Source organism: Corvus hawaiiensis, chromosome 11 (assembly GCF_020740725.1).
Source record: "Corvus hawaiiensis isolate bCorHaw1 chromosome 11, bCorHaw1.pri.cur, whole genome shotgun sequence".
Lineage (NCBI taxonomy): Eukaryota > Metazoa > Chordata > Aves > Passeriformes > Corvidae > Corvus > Corvus hawaiiensis.
Genome location: NC_063223.1, coordinates 13213660 through 13221181, shown reverse-complemented (window position 1 = coordinate 13221181; position 7522 = coordinate 13213660). Strand labels below are relative to the sequence as shown.

The following is a 7522-nucleotide window of genomic DNA, read 5'->3' as shown; positions in this document are numbered from 1 at the left end:
CTTAAAGGGTGGGGTGGGTGGTTCAGTCAGTGCCTAGCTAATCAGTGGCACAATATGAACCATGCCATCAATTATTCATACAACATCTTTGCAAGCTACATATGAAAATAGCCCGTGGGGTTGATAGGTATATTCAGATTTATTTTGCTCTAGAGTTTCTGCAATTGCTAGATTCCCCAAACAACAGTAGCAGCAATACATTTTTTTAAAGGGTATTGTTATGATCTAGAGGCAAGCTGGAGGAGAGGTGGGAATGGATACTCCTAAAGTGATCATTTCTTACTTTGTGTGTGGCTTTCTGAGCAATTCTTGTGTGTCTTTTTACCCTCCTGCTGAGGGATTTGGCTGGAAACATTCTCATCAGCTGCACTGCCTCCTTGATTGTTGGAGGCATTTCCTTGGTGACCAGAAAGTGGCACAGAGGAGTAATTGAACGTGAACCCTTTAAAGGGCTGGCACAATCCCAGTAAATGAGTGATCAGAAAAGCCACTCTTCTGAGCAGCCTGAGAGGAAGGAGCTTTTTGTGAAGCAACCAGACTGGGAACAGAGGCTCAGGTTTTTTAAGTCGGAAACTTCTTGTCCAGAGGATCAAAGTAGGTGCATAAAGAAATACAGAATGAGTGTGTCAGAGTGCAAGAGATGCCTGCAGAAGATGCTTCCTTTCCTTCTTGGCTCAGGAAGGGGAAGTTTGCTCGACACACATCACCCCACTCTGACAAAGGAGCTGATCTTGCTATGTGCTATAGAGCTTTGGCTTTCACACTCATCAGTGACTGGAGGTCACCCAGTATTTTGCAGGAACATGTTTCCTGGAAGGGTCAGGCTCTAAAGCATTTGATGTCCAGTCCTTTCTTTGCTCTTAAACATGTCACATACCTGTTTTTAAAAGGATCAAGCTCACTCTGGGGCAAAACACCCTTAGGATTTTTCTCAGTGCAGAGAGCTGTGTTATGTGTTTACTCTTCAGTGGACTCCTGTGGATCACATACACACTGTGGGCTGGAAAAACCTCACAATGCTCCTTGTACTGTCTTTAGCTCAAGACCAACAGGCTCTTCTGCTTATATCACAGCCAAGTTTAGATAATTTGAAATAGTCTCATGAACTTAACCAATCTCATTTCCTTCCTTTCCATAGGCAGTTTGCATTGATTTCTTGAGCTACAGTCAATCCACAGCCATCTCCTTCCTGAAACTCTGCTGGTTTGCTTTGAACTTCTCCTCCTGGAAGGGTGCAGTGTTAAATGATCAGGTTATGGTTGGCCCCTGAGCACTTTGGTTGGGGGCAGAGGGATGTCATGGTTTCATGGCAATTACTACAATCAGAGAGACTTTCCATCACTTGTGGTAATTTAAATTACGACCCTTCTTTTAAAATGTATCTTTATAGCTCCCATATAAATAGAGGACTTGCTCCAGGAATTTTTGGATGTGATTGTTTGTCCTATGTCATGGAGGTCAGAGGATTTGGTCACAATGGTCCCTTCTGGCCCTAACATCTATTAATATATGAATAATTTCCTTTAGTCCTGTCATCTGGTCTCCATTGTGGCACTAGCTCTTTTCATAACAAAACAAGGGGTCCATCATGCCTTGGAGAATGGAAGGAACAGAAAATTATAGCAGGAACACCCTGAAATAGTGCAGAGGCTGTCACAGGCCTGATTTCAAGTACACCTCATTATCCAAAGGCAACTGGTGATTTTTTTCCAGTGCTGGATGAAGTGGATTTATTGAGCTCCAGTGTCAGTTAGTAGTGAATGTACCTTCCTGAAGAGCTGTGACCTTGCAGCACTGGGGGGTTGTTCCGTCTGACTGACAGATCTGGAGGAAGCCCATCGAGGCCTGCACCTCAGGTGTATAATGAGTCCTGTCAAATATACCATAATTAACTCTCTGTGGGCACAGTCATGAGTTCTGTTGATAAATCCCAAGGAACAGGAGCTCACAGGCACTCAGCCTTGCTGGATACTGAAGCTCTGTAGGGCTCCTTACACCTGAATATGTGAAGTTTATCAGGGATTTGTGCATATATATTGAGTCTCTCCCTCTAGCACCAATCAGCAAAATTCTCCCTAGCATTGTATCTGGAAGCCCTTTCAACAGGGTAATTTAGGAAAGCAAAGTCATTCCTCAGGAGTGATCAATCCAGTCATTGCTCCACATGGAAACCACATCTTCCTTTATATTTTCTCACTGGCATGAAAATCTGGCTTTGAAACTGGAGTCATACACAGATGTTTCTAAACACAGAAAGTCATGATGACCCTCCTCACACCAGGTAAACCACCTGCCTGGGGAGCTCATTGAATCCTGGAGCCTCCTGGAGGGTTCCAAAACATCTTCAAATGTTGTGAAATGAAAAACTGAAAGAAAATCCTGAATACTGACTGTTTATTTAGGTTGCAACACAACTCCACCCCAGTTCTAGGAAAGTCATGCTTTGCCTCCTCTACAGAGATGTTTCAGAGATGCTCCTCTGGAGGAGGCTCAGACACTAAGAAGCATGAAATAAGACACTTGGAAGTGGCAAATCAATTCCATCTTCATCAGTAACAGGGAATTAACTGCTAATGGCTAATAGCTGACTGTAATTAGACATTAAGTATAGTAATGAATGAAGATGAGAAACATGAGAGCCTTCATATGCAAAATTACCCAAATTACACAGTCCTTTCAGTTTTCCAAATAGTCAGTCAGCAACCTCATGAAAAAGGCTCATAATCAAAGGGATTTCTGCATTTTATTGTTCCTACAGGTATCCCAGGAAAGGCAGCATGGTTTCCCCAGAAGTCCAGGGCTGCATCTCAAGCCTAATTTATCTTTTTGCAGCTGAATCAGCAGTCTGGGCTAATAGCTGGGACAACACGTCACATCAAACAGTAATAAACCTGAAGTCTGATGGTAAAGCTGATTGACAAGGAAGAAATTTCTTGTTCTATGGATATTGCCAAAGTAAAAGCATCTCTCAGAAGAGAGATCCTCCTTCTGCTGTCTCCAGAGAGCTTCATGTGCCACTGACAACAACCAACCTTTTTATTTCCTGGTCTATCCACCACCTCTTCTCAAAGGTTGTTCTGGCAGGATGGCACCTTTCTGTAAATGCAGGAGCACAGGCTGGATATTCCCCTTTTCTGGAGAGATTCAGAGGCCTGACACCAGCAAAGAGGACTGTGGTTACCACTAAATGTCACCGTGCAATCTGGGAATCTCTCCTCTGCAGGGACAGCAGTAAGCTCTTGGCAACTCTTCCACCGCTGGTTCCCTAATAGCAAAGCATAACATTAATCAGAATATTTCCCATGCTTATTTTCCATGTGGCTCAAAGCATGGTCTCACCCACACTCTCTAGGAATAGTTAGAAAATAACCCAATTGGTTAAAACATAGGCTGGATCATAGGGTGGTAAGAAAGGAACTGGATGGGTTGTGCACAAGTTCCCAGACTCCAGGGGAGTTTGGGAACTAGTCTGAGTGGTAGCACCAAAAAAGGGAAGCTCAGGATGTGGAGAAAAAGACCAGAACAAAGCCTGTGACTGTGTCCAGGAAGTAGCTGCAACTTGACGACTCTCATTAGTGCCACTGAAAGGAAAAGAAAGCCTCTGTGCACTCACACAAGTTTCTCCTTGTTGACATGATTTTCATGTGCCACGAGCTCCCTGGCTCACTTCAGGGGCTGGTTTACCTCATTCCTCACAGACTTGCTTGAGCCTGTATCAGACATACTCCCTCTCTCCATCCTCCTTTCACACCCCCTCCTCCATTTGCTTTCATGCCACCTCTCTGCCACCCTTTTTTGCAGCACCATCTGTCCAGAATGGATTTGTCTGTTTTTCCTCAAACCAAGTTCTTCCTGAGAAGCAAGTACATGATTTGAGAGAGTCCAAAATCAAAAACCAGGCTAATGATAAAAGAAAATCCATCTTTCTAACTGTCCCTCATTCAGAGTTCTCACCTGGCAGACACATTTTCAACTCCTTGTCAGAGGATTGTTTCATCTGCTGGATATGCACTTCATGTTTCATCTGCTGGATATGCATTTCACTCCACAAGCCAGTTCTTCCCCAGGTGTCTTTCACGTGGGGTCTTCCATGCCAAGTGACAAACTGCCACCTTTGTGTGAGATAGTGGCAGCAGTTCAGAGAGAACAAGCTTGGAAGCAGCAGGCTGGAAGGAAAAGAGCAGGAAAAACTTTGAGATGGAAGGGGATTTGTTTGAATCCCTTCCATCAAACTCCAGTGATGAAGGGGGGAAAAGAAAAAAACAAAGAAGATAAATGCTCTGGATGCCAGAACTACAGCCAGTGAAAGTCAGCATTGCTCCACTGCCATGTGGATGACTTCAAACCCTTGCCCCTTCCATGGGCAAAGTCCTACAAAGTGCAGATCCACAGACACACAGGACACCTACACCCTAAATGCAGAGCAAATGAAATCCCAGCTGCAAAAAATCAATGTGTGGCTCCAGTGGTGCAGTGTAAATTTGCACTGATTTTTGCATTAACAATTATATGTTTTACAAAGTAAATCTCAAGAAAGGGATTTTCAGAAACTAAAGTCAAGCCAAGTTTCAGCCAGCTTCTCAATTCCCTCAGCACCCTTTACTTAGGCAGCTTTCCAATTAGTGTCAATGAAAGTTTTGCCTGAGTAGTGACAAAGTAAAAATAGACTCAGAATTATCAGGATTCGACCCAGAGCCTTTAATACACAGAAATAGACAGACCCACACACCAACATGCACAGAGAGGGCAAACCTCAGGAGTGATAATGAGCTTTGCTTTTTCATCAGCCATAAAAATATGAGCTATGCCGCCAGTACATTCCACAATAGGGCAATATTTATATTTGACCCCTGCAGTGGTTTCATGTTGCACATTACATAAGCCAGTCATTCCCCATACAGTAATGGAAACAGACGGCATTTGCCATGGTTTATTTTTTGCATCAGGCATTCTTTGCCAGGTACTCATGGGAAGCAAGATGGCAGGGGAATGGCACTAGATTTCCCCTGTGCAGACTCCAGGGAGGCCGTGAACAAGCGGTGCAGGAGTTTCGCTCTTTTTTTGGAATTCATGCAGGAGCTACTGGCTTGTCTTGCCCCCTTTGCATACCTAGAAGGTGTCATGTGCTACGAGAGCATATTTGCTGACAGAACAAATTTGGCCCCAGTGCCCAGAAAATACTGGTCTCTGCAGTGAGCTCCTCTCCTTCTACCTGTGTGAATGGGATCCAACAATCCTCGAGGTGACATCACCCTTCCCCCAAGTGCCATTATTTTCCTGTGATCTCTACTAGAAAAGCACCACACTGTAGAGAATGAGTTCAAAGATAGGTTGACCCCTTCACTGAGCCATAGGCCGTGGGATAAATTTCTAGGCAGAGTAAAGTGAAAAATTCAATGTTATTAAAAGGGACTGACTATTTAATATTGACACCAGCATTAACTACACAAAATAGCTACTGGGTAACCTCTTGTGAGTCCATCCACCACCATACTCAGGTTATATAAACATAGGACTCTAAAAGAAAACTTGGATCTGAAGATGCCACTACGAACTTCACTTCCACCCTGGGTTTAGACCCACTACAGATGTGGGATCATCCAGCAACATTGCTTGTTCTCTAATGTTTTTTAGAATCTGTGCTTCAGGATAAGGTTTGGGCAGATTATTTCCTGCTGTTAGACATTCTTAGAGGGTGAAAGCTGAACCATCAAGAACTTCACAGAGCTGTAGTATTGTTCTTTGAGCCTTTTGGAAACAGGCTGGAAGAAAAGAAGCTGCCTAAACCATCTCTCCCATATTAAAATAGGATCACTCAAGCCTAGAATAAAACCCATTCTTGTTATATCTGAGCAAGCCACTCTGTGCACCAGGTGCTGAATATCCTGAACCCCAGTGGCAGCACTGAGGAGCTGGGAGCGTTTAGCCTTTGACAGGCTGGGCCCTAAGCTTGAGTTTGCACAGAACAACATCTTTCCCTGTGTCTCACCCCACACTTACACAGTGCTGAGAGCCTTGCAGAGGGCTTGGCAGGCAGAGGACCTCGTGCTCCACAATTTGCAAGCTGTGCCCAATGCTGCCTGGGCAGACTGCTAACATCTGACTGCAACAACAAGGTCAGGGAAAGAACTGGGATGGGAGAGCTCGGAACATGGCCCCTGATGAGCTAGAACAGCCTGGAAGCAGCTTGAAGGTTTTATTGTCAGGGATCAGAAGATAGCAATGGACTTTAAATCTGTCTTTTCTCTGTAACCTGTGTAAGCTGTTTTTCTTGGTGCTTAATTGCTTACAAACTCTGAAGGGACACAACGGCTGGCATTTTTCATGTCTTTTGCTTCCAGAAAACAAGCATGATTATTTTTTGCATCCTTGCTGGAAAGAACAGAGCAGACTGTACTCCAGGACTTAGTCACCTTAGGACATATGATCACCATTCGTATGTGTCACAGTCAGACTTACACCAGCCTGTTAGCAGAGCTGGAATAGTAAAGGCAGCGAGAGACAAGCTGCATTTCCACAACCCTCCAGCTGTCAAGAGGAGCAGAGACTGACAGAAATAAGCTGCATAGAGGAGACAGGACAAACCAGAAATAATCCATCATGTGCCACAGTTCCCAGATTCCTCAGGATCCTTTCTGAGGAATCTGATGTCAGGCATTGAGCATGTCAGCACGACTTGCACTTTGGTGATTTTCCATCTGTAGCTGCTGTTTCTGATATTACACACAGGGTTACCACTGACATGGAACACTTTAGGAACAGCTGGAGGAGCAGTGGCCAACCCTCCTTTGCATACTGAAAGTTTTGCATGGCCAACAGCCACAAGACACATTCTGCAAGGCTGGGAATATCTCGGAGAGGCGAGGATAGTAGCTTCACTGGGGTCTCACTGCTCTCGTGCGTGTTGGCACCAGGTTGAACGTGTAGTGAATAGCAGGCTTAGCCACCTCCTAGCTGACTGCTAGAGAGATCTGAAGTCACAGAGAAGCCCTCAGAGGCCCACAGACCCCCACTGCTGGTTATGTGACACAATCAATGCGTGAGGAGTTGTACTTACAAGGCAGCTGTGACTCCATAGCCACACAACCATCTTGAGAAAGATCAAGGCATTAATGAGGGGAGTCAAGCCAGAGAGAGGCAGATTTGTATTTCTTAGTCCAAGTGGAACATCTGGGCCAATTTTGAGGGGAGAGTAGCTTGGAGTTTTCAATATCTGGTTTGACAGCAAAACAGACCTCAGAGAAAGCAAGAGCAAAAAAGAACAAGGATGTTACAAAACGTTCTCCCCACTTTCCCTGTTACAACTTTCCAAAGAATCATTTAAGATGGGGCTTAAACCACTACTTCTACCTTCCTCCCTCCTAGAAGACCCATTTGTTAAAAATTTTTGGAAGCAACAAAAATCCAAAACGCACACAGGTTCCTACAACAATAGACAACATTTCTTTTCTGCCCCAAACCTGGCCATCAGTCTTGTCCTGCTCATTCCCTCTAAGGCAGATGCTGAATTCCTGCAGAGGGG

The 7522-nt window shown here is 44.5% G+C and overlaps 1 long non-coding RNA gene across 1 annotated transcript; it reads right to left on the bottom strand.

The window, feature by feature from the left end:
* Positions 1–2736: 2736 nt before the first annotated feature.
* Positions 2737–7229, bottom strand: LOC125331660. Its single transcript, XR_007206150.1, has 3 exons — positions 7058–7229; positions 3955–4166; positions 2737–3265 (listed from the first exon to the last, which is right to left on the bottom strand). It is a non-coding gene; the product is annotated as an uncharacterized LOC125331660 (long non-coding RNA).
* Positions 7230–7522: the final 293 nt, after the last annotated feature.